Consider the following 14,798-nt stretch of genomic DNA (forward strand, 5'->3'; position numbering starts at 1 on the left):
TCTGTTTCCATTATTGAATTAGTGTATAGTATGTCTCTGCCCCTACAAATGAACTCTTTCCACTCCAGTATCTAACATCTCTGTGATACCGATATCCCACTGTGTTCCATATCCACTAACTGGAGATCTACGTTATCCCAGTGCTTTGTAACCTCTCCCTAGTAACCGAAAGATATAAGCTATATCTCAGCCCCAACCTTATTAACAACCAGATGCATGATACACTGTGTCCCAGTACATTTTCCCTCTCTGGTATGAAACAGGTGAATAATTATAAAACTCAGGGCTCTGCTTTTATACTCATCCCTCCCTTAGGTCTGTTTTCATTACAGTACAAGCTGAGCCAAGCCTGTTTTAAACTGTAGAGAACTGATCTCAGGGGTACAACTGTGTTTATAATTTCTGTTGAGCTATCAACAATTCACTGTAGTGGGGAGAAACTGTGTTTTAAAACTAGTTGTTTGGACGGAGGGGTGGAGCTCTAATTTTCCCTAAGTGGGAATGCATAATACACTTAATTGGGTTTTTAATTACTACAAAGCAGTATTATGACTGTAGATCTGCCTGACAAGTCTGGAAGTTTAGTTTCAGATTTTAAGGTCAGTTTGAAATCAGTGGGTGTCATTTGCTATAGGGCAACTTCCCCCTGACATAGGTATATGTGCTCCACTTTTTAGCTCCCCTCCTGGACTTTGGAGGATATAATATGATATATAATGTTTTATGTGCTGATGCAACTTTGCCACACACCCCAATTCTTTTTTTTTTTTCTTGAAATGACATCCCTGCATGTAGGAAGAAAGGCTCAGGTACTCTCTATTTGAGTTATAGTGAAGTTGAAAGTGGTTATCATTACTGAAGAAGTAGCGGTTGTTAAAATAATTGTCGGGCAGTTTAGGCCCCAAATTAAGGCTTTATAAAAGACGAGTTATAGAAAATCTAGCATTAATATGTTTGTTTCCATAATTTTGTTTTCACTGAAGCCATGTTTTTCCTTGGAATTAAACATTCATTTATAGTAGTCTCAAACCCACAGGATTGTGCTGGTGTCTAAAAACAGGAAAATTAAACTAAACTAGTCAATTTTCATCCTCCAAGCATATGAAGTTAAGTGAAATTAAAAAAATAAATACACCATCTAAATAACAGTAAATCAGTTTTAAAACATTTTAAAATTAATATTTCAGGGTGCTTTTAGTAACAAATAAAGGTATCTGCTTTTTTTAAAAAAATCTCTTCAACTTGATAATGTCTCTTTAAAATTATTCCCCCCTTTATTTTCAGTAGGGAGGCTGTGTGTGTTTGATTACTTTCTTTTGACCTGGTAAAGTGCCTTTGGTCTCCTGAAGGGCAAAAATGGTGTTTTCTTCAATCATATTAGTTTAACACAATTGAACAGCCCTCTTACCTGGTTTGCTAAGACGCAGAATAACATGTTTGGATACCAGCTAGTGGGGCTGAGCGGAACTTAGGCTGCAACACAACCAGCCTGACTTCAAAGAAGCTAGCCTTCATCTTAGCAAGTGTTTAGAAGGCTTTTAAATTGTATTAAGCTAAGACAATTGAAGACAATACCATTTTGGCCATATCTCTAAAATGCAGCTCTATTGTTTTGGAGAATTGGTTTTGGGGTTTTTTAAGTGTTGCAATGTGAGGTGCCTGCCTGGATGTTGGTAATATTGCTTTTGCTGTTTCCATGCTGCCGTTCTACACTTGCTCTCCGCTCTCCCTAATGTACATTATGAGTGAGGAGCAAACTGCTGAACCAGTGGCAGGAAAGGCAGTAGATCAGCTCTCCCATATGACCAAGACAACTATTGGAGATTTATGAAGGCAAACCAGTAGTGGGGGGAAGCGTAGAAGAGAAGGAGATGGAGCCAATGGTATAAAAAGACAGGCAGATAATGGAGAAAAGAAGATAAATATGGGGCAGATCCTGTAATTTAAAAATGACTAAAATGCAAACATGATACCAATTGTACTGTAAGCTATATAGTTTTGTATCAGCATTGTAGAATATTGTATCATTTTATTTACATACGTGATGAGAGCATAGAGAAACATTGGGAATAGAGGGCAGAGAAAAGGTGGGGGAAGGAATAAAAAACTCACCTACCGAAGAGATACCAGCTACCTAAGGGCAGCTGTTTAGCTAAAACAGAAGGATCATACAACCACTCTATGGAGAAACCTAACTAAAGATCAACAACACAGTTCTTGGTTTGGTAGAAAAGAGAAGGGGGAAACAAATTGCCATGCAACCAATTGATAACTTGCATCTTTATGTTACTCATATGGCTTGGGTGTATTTGTTGTAACTGTACTTCTGACATTAACAAAAATTTTATAATTTTGTCACAAATAGTTAATTTGTCGTGACTCATACAATTGTACTGAATACTGCTACAGTTGTAACTTTTGTCAGCCAGTCAGATTCCTGTGGAGAGAGTATCCCAAAAGATTATATTTATTATTATTTATTATAATTATATTTATTATATTTATTTTCAACAAATGTATCCCATCTTACTTTCCTAAAACTATCCCATTCACTGATGGATAATACTGAATTGCAAGGTTGCAAATCACACCAAATTCTAGTTTTCCAACCAGGAAATCACTATGATTTTGTTGCTTATGTTAGTCCTGTAATTAAACTTAGTCATTGCCTTTCATATATTCTTCTAGAAAAGGCATTTCTGACTAATTTTATGCCAGCATATAGTATTTTTCACCAAGATGTTTTCTTTGATGTTTTACTGTACTCAGAAAATATAGCTGGTAAAGAAAAAAAACAGCAATAGCTTTGAAAGATAAGAGGAAAGACATTTCTACATTGACAGGTAATACCATAGAACAAAGAAGTGGCACCAGCGTAGGTGTTAATATTCAAACTCTCAAGAACACTATTTATCCTCTTGTACTTGAACATCATATCTTGCTCTATGATCTCCATCCAGGCCTTCCTTGCTCCATCTTGAACAAGCTGCTAAACCATAGAGTAATTCAAGTTTCTGATGTATACACAGAAGGGTTCTCTACAACACTTGTCTGTACAATGGTGACAATAAGAATTCCCAGCTTCCTGAGTGCTGGAGCTTATTCCTAGACTTGGATTTTGCTTTAATCTAAAATTACAGTGCAAATTTATCACTAGGAAAAACAATTGCATTAACTTAACTATATGGTTGTCCCAAAAGGTTTTATACTACTTTGAATACTCTTCCTTTCTTCCCAAGAGACAAAGCTTTAGAAAACAACAGATATGTGATTGAAAAATAACTTGTTTTACAAACAGGATGATTTTGGAACCCACTAAATCAGTCTGAGTATAGTAAACTATTGGAGGGTCTGAAATCTTCCTAAACAAGGGTGTAGTCCCAAGCGTCACTAGCCAGCTGCTCTGCTTTAATGGTGTAAATCTGCTCCAACATCAATAATAAAGATTGGAAGAGAATGAAAAAATATCACATTACATAGCTGGGAATCCCATGAGAAGCACTATACAATGACCTCACCATACTTCTGGAAGTGTCTTTAGCAAAGAAGACAGCTCAGGAATAACAACAATAAGAATTCAGATAGAATTCTAGGGCTTAAAGAACTTAATATGATATGAGTTATAATGCCTCTTACACAAACACAGTAACAGTCTTGTGTTTTCTTCTGTTTGGTTTTAATTTACTAAAAAGCAGTTAACCATAGAAGATAGGCTCAGACTCTGGATGGCATTTGAACCTAAGCTCCAAGATGCCAGCAAATTCAGAGTTAAAAGTTCTTCACTTACTGCATAGTACCATTGTGCCAAGACATAGGAATCTGAGAATAGTAGAGCTGCAATACTAAGGCACAGCGGTAAGAGTTAAGGGCAGAGTGAGCAGACTGACTGAACTCCACTTTTCATGGCTTTTATGAGTTTAAGACCTATCCTCATAGTGCTTTAACACAGCTGTGTTTAATATATTCAAAAGCCAGATGAGCAGATTTGGACAGTGTCTGTACAGTCTCTAGAAAAGGGTAAGTGTAGCTTCTGAATTACCCCCATCTTCTGCATTATGCCAATGTAACACAAGGCCATCCCATTTCCCTGTCAGAAGAAATTTACAATGACCTGGCCATGTTTCCCTGCTGTGTTTTGTGGAGTAGAGTGTTAGCGGAGTAACATAAAGGATCAAGACAACAGGTTCTGCGTTTTTGAAATGTAGATGTTTGAAAACATTCTTAGAGCCTCCAGGAGGAAGACCACAGGGGCTGTAATGATTCTACTCCAGACGAGTTTGGATAAAATGTAGAGAGAGACTTATTTTAACAAGTCTGCAGTCTTCAAACACCAATTGGTCTGGACATCCAGCAACGGGCAGCAATGATTACCTTTCATGATTCAGACGATGCCCCAGGCAAAGGTGACCTGAGCAAGTTGAGCAATGGCTGGGATTGTCCATAAGTACTATAGACACAAAATGTATAGGTTGTACCAAACCTTTATACCGTACTTCTTCCATCATATTAAATTTCTTAAATTTTGATCTTCCTTTTGCATCTGCCTGCAGGTCTCTGAATCTACTTAGTGATCAAGATTAAAATACAAGTAAAAATTGATCATATGTACAAAAGAGAAAGCTTCTAATAAATTACATTTAAACCTGCAGTCATACCACTTCATGCTGAATTCCAGTAATATGTCAACCTAAGCAGGGTCATGCCAGATGGGAGACCTCCAAGGAACACCTAGGGCTGCAGGGAGAGGTGCTGGTGATTCAGTACACTTACCCCCTGAGCCATTAATGAACCAGTGCCTGAGCATAATGTTATGAGTGTACTATTGCTGGAGGTCCCGTCTTTAAGGCGAGACACAAAACTGAAGTCTTGACCATTTGTAATAATTAAAGATTCCATGGCAGTTTCTATATGAGAAGAGGTGACCTCAGTGTTTTGGCAAAAAGGCAGCTAAGGGATTATATTCTTTTTACCTTAATTCCAGTGCAGTTTCAGCTGATCACAATTTTCTTCATTTCCTGACCTAAACTGTTATGGAGTGTTCCTTTGCACTGTTAGGTGCTGAATTTCACTGCAGAGAGAGCTGCATTTTAATGGTGGAAGAAATAATCCCTGTATATCACTTACCTGCCGTGCAAGGGTGTTGTGAGGGCTCAAAGTTTCTGAAGTGTTTTGAAAAGCACTATAGAAGTACAAATGATAATACTTTTATTAAATACAAGGCTTGTTTCAAAATGTATGATACATATGTTCTGTTCATAGCTATTTTATCTTGCGTAAGGAAGGATACCTGTTGAATTTTGATATTATGAAGTTACATTATCAGTATTTTTCTTTAAAGAAATATATAAACATATACAAAGAAAACCTAATTTAAAATAAATTTAGTATATACTTGAGTTACTGTAACTGTTAGTTGAAAAATGCATAGAAATAAATATATTGATTCCATTATTACAAGGCTGCATTGTTTTAAATGGTTGACATGATTATAATGGAGTAATTTTAAAAAAATCATATTTAATACAAGGTAATAAAGATATAACAAAGAGAAGGATGAAAACAATTATTATGAGGACTTGAACAATAAACGGATCATGAAATGAGAGCATAAGTTTCTAAACACACATTAGGTGTTTATAGTGATTACAGTATAGGCTTCCTGATCTAACTGTAAATTATTTTTCTTTTGGAAGGATATAAAAAGGTATTAATTAGTAGTGATTTAGACTAAGATTCAAATCCAGTGGAATTTGCCATTATGTTGATTTCAATCGTGTTTTTACCTGTATTTAGAGTGTTGCTTATCTTTTAATGATATTCTGTTGGTTGCTAATCTTTTGTGCATGCATATACTTGCATATACAAGAATTTTCCAAATTTACTGATGGCTCAAGTTTAGGCATCAAGCTTAAATCTCATAACTCCAGGTGGCCGAAACAAAAGCTGAACTAGATTGTATGACTCAAGGGAGATGAAGACAGAGGATTAAAGCAGATGAGCCAATATGCTAGCTGTCTTTACAAGTTCTGGGGTGTTGGCACAATATTAAAGTCATTTAGTATATTTATTCCCAGGCAGTTGGTGCTGAGGATCTTCACCAACAGGTTTTTATCCTTAGCAGCCAAAATAATTTAATTGTTGCCACTGTTCTCCTTGGCTGCACCCTTGCATAAATCAACTCACCCCTTTTCTGGACTGACTCTCCATTATTCACCCGCCATCTAATCAGCACCTCTCTGCTTTTCAAGCCTTGCTCTTCTGAGTGACATGATTCTTCCCTTCTTCATGGAGTTATTCATTTAAAGGTGATCAACAGCAAATAGACTATATCTTTGAATGTAGTCAAGTTAGGCCTGGGGTCAGAGCAAGAAGAACACTAACAATAATTTTGCTCACATGACTAGTTATTGCCATTCGTATCCTGCTCATACATACAGAAAAGTAGTTTAAATAGCAAGTCAGGCTGTGTACATTTATATGGTTCCCATCTCGGGAGTACCAATAAGTATAGTCTTTGACTCAAGGTCAATAGGGCAGTTCTTTGCTTTGGAAGGGAAGAATATTTCCCAGTAACAGAAATTCTGACTTGTCCATATCCATTGTCATCTATTTAAAAGTAGCTAATTACAAAGATTTTCCAAGGGGCTGTTCCTGCACATTCTTTAGGTAAGTTGTAGAAATTTATTTTAATGTGTAATAAAGTTTGTCTGGCTGTGCACATTTGATTCAAATTCTGACTGTCACTTTTCAGTAGTAAACATGATCTGAAATACATGTTCCTTGAAAAAACCATAGCAATACTCAACTGTAATTAACTTAACCAAATGGCAGAATGTTGCACTTGCAGCAATACTAAGGCAGATGAAATGAAGGGGGAATGTTGCAGTAAAAAAGTAAAAATGAATCCTTAAAGAAGTAAGCAAGCATCAAAGCCTTGTGGTCACTTCTTATAATGCTACTTTAATTTATTCTGAACATCTTTTTTATCCAGATATAGTAGTAATTTAAAATGTTTTCTTGTGATAATTGAGCCTACAAATTTATCCTAATTGAGTGAAAGTTTATAAAATGTCACAGTAACCTATAACAGTAAATGTTGATGGGCAGGAAAGGGGCAAAAAGGAGACAGACTGAATAACTCCAAACAAAAAAAGCCCTGCTGATGTAATTCAAGGATTGTGTTAAAATCATGCCTAGTAGACCAGAAAAGTATGGGACTAGAAATCAATCAGCCAAAATTGGTGTGTTAGAAATTAGGTGTAAGTGGTAAGCAAACTAATGTGGAGGATAAGCTATTCCGCCCATTACTCTGTTTTAGGATCCTTAAAAGAAAATAGAATCACAGAAGTGTCGGACTGGAAGGGATCTCAGTAGCTCGTCCAGTCCAGTCCCCTGCACCCAAGGTAGGACTACGTTATAACTAGACCATTCCTGACAGGTATTTGTCTAATCTGTTCTTTAAAACTTCCAATAATGGAGATTCCACAACATCCCTAGGCAATTTGTTCAAGTGCTTAACCACCCTGACAGACAGCAAGTAGGGCTGTCAAGCGATTAAAAAAATTAATCGTGATTAATCACACAATTAATTGCACTGTTAAATAATAATAGAATACAATTTATTTAAAAATTTTTGGATTTTTTTACATTTTCAAATATATTGATTTAAATTACAACACAGAATACAAAGTGTACAGTGCTCACTTTATATTTATTTTTTATTACAAATACTTGCACTGTAAAAAACAAAAGAATAATATTTTTCAATTCACCTAATACAAGTATTGAAGTGCAATCTCTTTATCATGAAAGTTGAACTTACAAATGTAGAATTATGTACAAAAAACCTGCATTCAAAAACAAAACAATGTAAAACTTTAAAGCCTACAAGCCCACTCAGTCCTACTTTTTGTTCAACCAATAGTATTTTTCAGTTCACCTCATACAAGTACTGTAGTGCGATCTCTTTATTGTGAAAGTGCAACTTACCAATGTCAATTTTTTTTGTTACATAACTACACTCAAAAACACAACAATGTAAAACTTTAGAGCCTACAAGTCCACTCAGTCCTACTTCTTGTTCAGCCAATCGCTCAAACAAGTTTGTTTATATTTGCAGGAGATAAGTCTGCCCTCTTCTTATTTACAATGTCACCTGAAAGTGAGAATAGGCATTTGCATGGCACTGTTGTAGCTGACATTGCAAGTTACTTACGTGCCATATGTGCTAAAGATTCGTATGTCTCTTCATGCTTCAACCACCATTCCAGAGGACATGCATCCATGCTGATGACGGGTTCTGCTTGATAACGATCCAAAGCAGTGCGGACAGATGCATGTTCATTTTCATCGTCTGAATCAGATGCCACCTACAGAAGGTTGATTTTCTTTTTTGGTGGTTCGGGTTTTGTAATTTCCACATCAGAGTGTTGCTCTTTTAAGACTTTTGAAAGCATGCTCCACACCTCATCCCTCTCAGATTTTGGAAGGCACTTCAGATTCTTAAACCTTGGGTGGAGTGCTGTAGCTATCTTTAGAAATTTCACATTGGTATCTTCTTTGTATTTTGTCAAATCTGCAGTGAAAGTGTTCTTAAAATGAACATGTGCTGGGTCATCATCCGAGACTGCTGTAACATGAAATATATGGAAGAATGCAGATAAAACAGAGCAGGAAATATACAATTCTCCCCCCAAGGAGTTCAGTCACTAAGTAATTAACATATTATTTTTTTAACGAGCATCATCAGCATGGAAGCATGTCCTCTGGAATGGTGGCTGAAGCATGAAGGGGAATACGAATGTGTAGCATATGTGACACATAAATAGCTTGCAATACAGGATACAAAAGTGCCATCCGAATGCCTGTTCTCACTTTCTGAATAAGAAGAGGGCAGCATTATCTCCTGCAAATGTAAACAATCTTGTTCGAGCGATTGGCTGAACAAGAAGTAGGACTGAGTGGACTTGTAGGCTCTAAAGTTTTACATTGTTGTGTTTTTGAGTGTAGTTATGTAACAAAAAATTGACATTGGTAAGTTGCACTTTCACAATAGAGATTGCACTACAGTTCTTGTATGAGGTGAATTGACAAATACTATTTCTTTTATCATTTTTACAGTGCAAATATTTGTAATAAAAATAATAATGTAAAGTGAGCACTGTACACTTTATATTCTGTGTTGCTATTGAAATCAATATATTTGAAAATGTGGAAAAACATCCAAAAATATTTAATAAATGTCAATTGGTATTCTACTGTTTAACAGTGTGATTAAAATTGTGATTAATCAGAGTTAATCACGTGAGTTAACTGCGATTAATTGACAGCCCTAACAGGAAGTTTTTCCTAATGTCCAACTTAAACCTATTTCCCTTGCTGAAGTTTAAACCCATTGCTTCTTGTTCTATCCTCAGAGGTTAAGGAGAACAATTTTTCACCATCCTCCTTGTAAAAACTTTCCATGTATTTTGAAAACTGTTATCATGTATCCTCTCTGTTTTCTCTTCTCCAGACTAAAGAAACCCATTTCTTCAATATTTCCTCATAAGTCATGTTTTATAGACCTCTAGTCATTTTTGTTGCTCTCTTCTGGACTTTCTCCAATTTGTTCACATCTTCCCTGAAATGGGGTACCCAGAACTGGACACAAGTCTCAGTGCGGAGTAGAATGGAAGAATTACTTCTCTCTTGCTTACAACACTCCTGCTAATACATCCCAGAATGATGTTTGCTTTTTTTGCAACAGTGTTACACTGTTGACTCACATTTAGTTTGTGATTCACTGTAACACCTAGATGTCTTCCTGCAGTACTCCTACCGAGGCAGTCATTTCCCATTTTTTATGTGTGCAACTGATTGTTCCTTCCTAAGTGGAATACTTTGTATTTGTCCTTATTGAATTTCATCCTGTTTACTTCAGACCATTTCTCCAGTTTGTTCAGATCATTTTGAATTTTAATCCTATCCTCCAAAGCACTTACAACCCTTCTGAGCTTGGTATTATCCACAAACTTAATAAATGTACTCTCTGTGCCATTATCTAAATCATTTATGAAGATAGTGAATAGAATTGGACCCAGGACTGATCCCCACATGGATAGGGTTGCCAGGCATTCCGGTTTTGAACTGGAATGCCTGGTCGAAAAGAGATCCTGATGGCTCCAGTCCACGCTGCTGACCAAATCACTAAAAGTCTGGTCAGCAGCACAGCAGGGCTAAGGCAGGCTCCCTGCCTGCCCTGGTTCTGCACGGCTCCCGGAAGCAGCCAGCATGTCAAGCTTCTAGTGGAGGGGTGGCCACGGGGTGTCCACATACTGCCCCAGCCCTGAGTGCTGGCTCCGCAGCTTCCATTGGCCAGGAACCATGGCCAATGGGAGCTGCAGGTGTGGCACCTGCGGGTGCAGACAGTGTGCAGAGCCCTTTGGCTCTTCCACCTAGGAGCCAGACATGCTGGCTGCTTCCGGGAGCCACCTGAGGTATGTGCCACCTGGCTGGAGCCTGTACCCTAAACAGCCTCCCCTACCCCAGGTCAGAACCCCCTCCCTCACCTTAACTCCCTCCCAGAGTCCGCACCCCTCACCCACTCTGATGCGCCAACCCGCCAGCCCCACACCAGAGCCCACACCCCCAACTAGAGCCCTTACTCCCTCCCATATTTCAACTTCCTGCCCCAGCCTGGAGCCCCCTCCTGCACCCTGAATCCCTCATTTATGGCCTGACTCTGAAGGGCACACCCCCAGCTGGAGCCCTCACCTCCTCCCACACCCCAACCCCCCTCCGCAGCCCTGTGAAAGTGAGTGAGGATGGGGGAGAGCGAGCAACAGCGGGAGGGGGGATCGAGTGAGTGGGAGGCAGGGCAAGGGTGTTCGGCTTTGTGCTATTAGAAAGTTGGCAACTCTACCACGGGACCCCACTTGATATACCCTTCCAGCTTTTCTGTGAACCACTGATAATTACTCTCTGGGAATGTATTTTCAGTTATGCACCTGCCTTATAGTAGCTCCATCTAGGCTATATTTCTCTAGTGTCCTTATGAGAAGGTCATGTAAAACAGCATCAAAAGTCTTAGAAAGCTATTAGGTTTGTCTGACATGATGTGTTCTTGACAAATGCATGTTGACTGTTACTTATCTCCTTGTTATCTTCTAGGTATTTGCAAATTGATTGCTTGATTATTTGCTCCATTATCTTTCCGGGAACTGAAGTTAAGATGACTGGTCTGTAATTCTCCAGGTTGTCCTTATTTCCCTTTTTCAAGATTGGTACTATATTTGCCCTTTTCCAGTCCTCTGAAGTCTCTCCTGTCTTCCATGAGTTTTCAAAGATATTGCTAATGGCTCAGTCAGCTCCTTAAACATTCTAGGATGGTTTTCATCAGGTCCTGCTGACCTGAAGACATCTAACTTGTCTAAGTAATTTTTAACTTCTTCTTTCCCCACAGATCCAACCCCACTATGTTAGACATCTTGATAGCTACTAACTTTTTTGGTGAAAACTGAAACAAAAAAGGCATTTAGCACTTCTGCCATTTCCACATTTTCTGTTATTGTCTTTCTGTTTGAGTAAATGGCCTACCCTGTCCTTGGTCTTTCTCTTGTTTCTAATGTATTTGTAGAATGTTTTCTTGTTACCATTTATGTCTCTTGCTACCTTTTGGGCAGGGGGAATCAAGAAGAAGAAGCTGTGTGCCAGACACAGTTATTGACTGAAAGATGGGAGAACTGGAAGGAATAAGCTCATAGAATATCAGGGTTGGAAGGGACCTCAGGAGGTCATCTAGATCAACCCCCTGCTCAAAGCAGGACCAATCCCCAACTAAATCATCCCAGCCAGGGCTTTGTCAAGCCTGACCTTAAAAACCTCTAAGAAAGGAGATTCCACCACCTCCCTAGGGAACGCATTCCAGTGCTTCACCACCCTCTTAGTGAAAAAGCTTTTCCTAATATCCAACCTAAACCTCCCCCACTGCAACTTGAGACCATTACTCCTTGTTCTGTCATCTGCTACCACTGAGAACTGTCTAGATCCATCCTCTTTGGAACCCCCTTTCAGGTAGTTGAAAGCAGCTATCAAATCCCCCCTGATTCTTCTCTTCCGCAGACTAAACAATCCCAGTTCCCTCACCTCTCCTCATAAGTCATGTGTTCCAGTCCCCTAATAACTTTTGTTGCCCTCCACTGGACACGTTCCAATTTTTCCACATCCTTCTTGTAGTGTGGGGCCCAAAACTGGACACAGTACGCCAGATGAGGCTTCACCAATGTTGAATAGAGGGGAACGATCACGTCCCCCGATCTGCTGGCAATGCCCCTACTTATACATCCCAAAATGCCATTGGCCTTCTTAGCATTTTCTGAGTGGAAACTGCATTAGGAGGGATAACCGTATGAAGTTTTTTGCAGTTGCTGCTTTATGAACATAAGCTCCATTTAAAACATACCATTCTAAATAATCATGGTAAACCTTAAGATTCATATTTAAAATTGATATAGTTCCTGATTTTGTGTGTATATGTGTGTGCGCACGCACGTGTGTGTGTGTATATATATCATCAGTTTTTAAGTATTTTAAGATCAAGCATCGCTAGTAAAGGAGCTCCCCAGTAGAGCTGTCCTACAGAGCCCTTATCGTTACAAAACTGCATGGGGAGCTGCCATGACATATAAATCTTTCATTAGTCACAGCTGTGCACCTGTTGCAGCATCTAACAAACAGCAAAACAGGATCCAGCCAAGTCTGGAGCACTAAGAAAATATAGAGCCTCATTCTGATCTCACTAACATATGGTTTAAATTGATCCAACTCTGTGGACTTCAATGGGATTACTTCTGATTTATATCCGTAGAAGAGACTGATCCAAAGCCCATTTAGGTTAATAGGGGTCATTTCATGGACTCCTGCGAGCTTTGAATCAAGCCCATAACATTCCAGAGTGTGTACATTGCAGTTCTTCATGGTGATCTTCTGAAGAGCATTTCAGAGTCCATCTTATGAGGACAAAAATGTACCAAATGTAGGTTAACTCCAATACCCAATAGTAACATGTATGCCCATACAGTATATTGAAGTAAATATAAAGATTATAATGCAACAAGCCACAAATGCCAGAATATTCACATATATGGCTGATAAAAGGTAGGGGGCTGGTACCTAGGCTGCTGCACAATAGACCTGCAGTCACCCCTCTGTTCTATTATAGTTCTCTTTTTTTATGTGGCGAGAAACAGAATGATGAATTCATATCTTACAGTGACAATGAAATACTTTCTGTTCCTTCAGCAAATAGGGAGGAAGTTAAACACTTTTAAAATTGCAGGGCTGGGTAATTTACATTCAAGAATATTCAAAGAATTGTCCAAGAAGCTCTATGAACCATTAATGCTAATTTTTAGCAAAGCTTGGAACACTGGGGAAGTTCCAGAGGACTAGAAAAAAGCTAATGTGGTAGCAGTATATAAAAAGGGAAGGATGTCCCAAGTAGCCATAGGCTGGTTAACCTGACATCTATCCAGACAAAATTATGAAAAGGCTGAGATGGGGGAGCAATTAGTAAATAATTAAAAGATGGTAGCTTAATCAATGCCAATTAACATGATTTTTTTGAAAATTATCTTGTCCAACAAATTAATAATTTTTAATGAAATCATACATTTTGGTTGAGTGATAGATTTTATAAAGTAATCATACATGGTGAATCATCATCCATTGGAGGTGTTTCTTATGGGGTCTCATGGGGACCCAGTTTCAGGTCAGTGTTATTCAGGCACCTATGTAGGGAAGATTTTTGTGATAGTGAATGACTCTTTAATCTACTAGACAAGGGTATAATGAGACCAAACGGTTGCGAGTTGAAGCTACACAAATTCAGACAACAAATAAGGTACAAGTTTTTAGCAGTGAGGTTAATTAACTATTGGAACAATTTACAAATTCTCCATCACCTGAAGTCTTTAAATCAAGACTGGATGCCTTTCTAAAAGACATGCTTTAGTTGTAACAGAAGTTAGGAATTTGATGCAGAAATTATTGGGCAAGGTTCTTTGTCCTTTGTGATGCAGCGTTTCAGACTAGATCCATGGTTTTCAACCTTCTTATTTGTTTGTGGACCCCTAAAATATTTTGAATGGAGGTGCACACCCCTATGAAAATCTTAGACATAGTCTGCAGACCTCCAGAGTCCACAGACCACCGGTTGAAAACCACTGTTCTATGGTAACAATAACCTTTTGTAGACCCATTAGAACCAGTGGTTCTCAACCTTTCCAGACTATTGTACCCCTTTCAGGAGTCTGATTTCTCTTGTGTTACCCCCAAGTTTCTCCTCACTGAAAAACTACTTGCTTACAAAATCAGACATAAAAATACAAAAGTGTCTCAGCACACTATTACTGAAAAATTGCTCACTTTCTCATTTTTACCATACAATTATAAAATAAATCAATTGGAATATAAATATTATAGTTACATCTTCGTGTGTAGTATATAGAGCAGTATAAAAAGTCATTGTATGAAATTTTAGTTTGTACTGACTTCGCTAGTGCTTTTTATGTAGCCTGTTGTAAAACTAAGCAACTATCTAGATGAGGTGATGTACCCCTGGGAGACCTCTGTGTATCCCCAGAGGTCAGCAGACCACAGGTTGAAAACCACTCGACTAGAGGATCGTAATTGTCCCTTCTAGATTTAAAATTAAATTAAAAACCTAACTGGCTTCAAGACTGAGTTTGATGGGGATGGTATGATGAGTGTTTACAATGGCATGTAGCCGATCTGCGACTGCTAGTAGCAAATATTTC

General features: G+C 38.3%; 1 long non-coding RNA gene across 1 annotated transcript in view; it reads left to right on the forward strand.

Annotated features, from left to right (window-relative positions):
* Positions 1-14,798, forward strand: part of LOC311527168 — a 78,037-nt gene that overhangs the window by 752 nt on the left and 62,487 nt on the right. The window lies entirely within an intron of this gene.

The sequence above is a fragment of the Lepidochelys olivacea genome (genome assembly GCF_965140295.1).
Source record: "Lepidochelys olivacea isolate rLepOli2 genome assembly, chromosome: 10".
NCBI classification, from domain to species: Eukaryota; Metazoa; Chordata; order Testudines; family Cheloniidae; genus Lepidochelys; species Lepidochelys olivacea.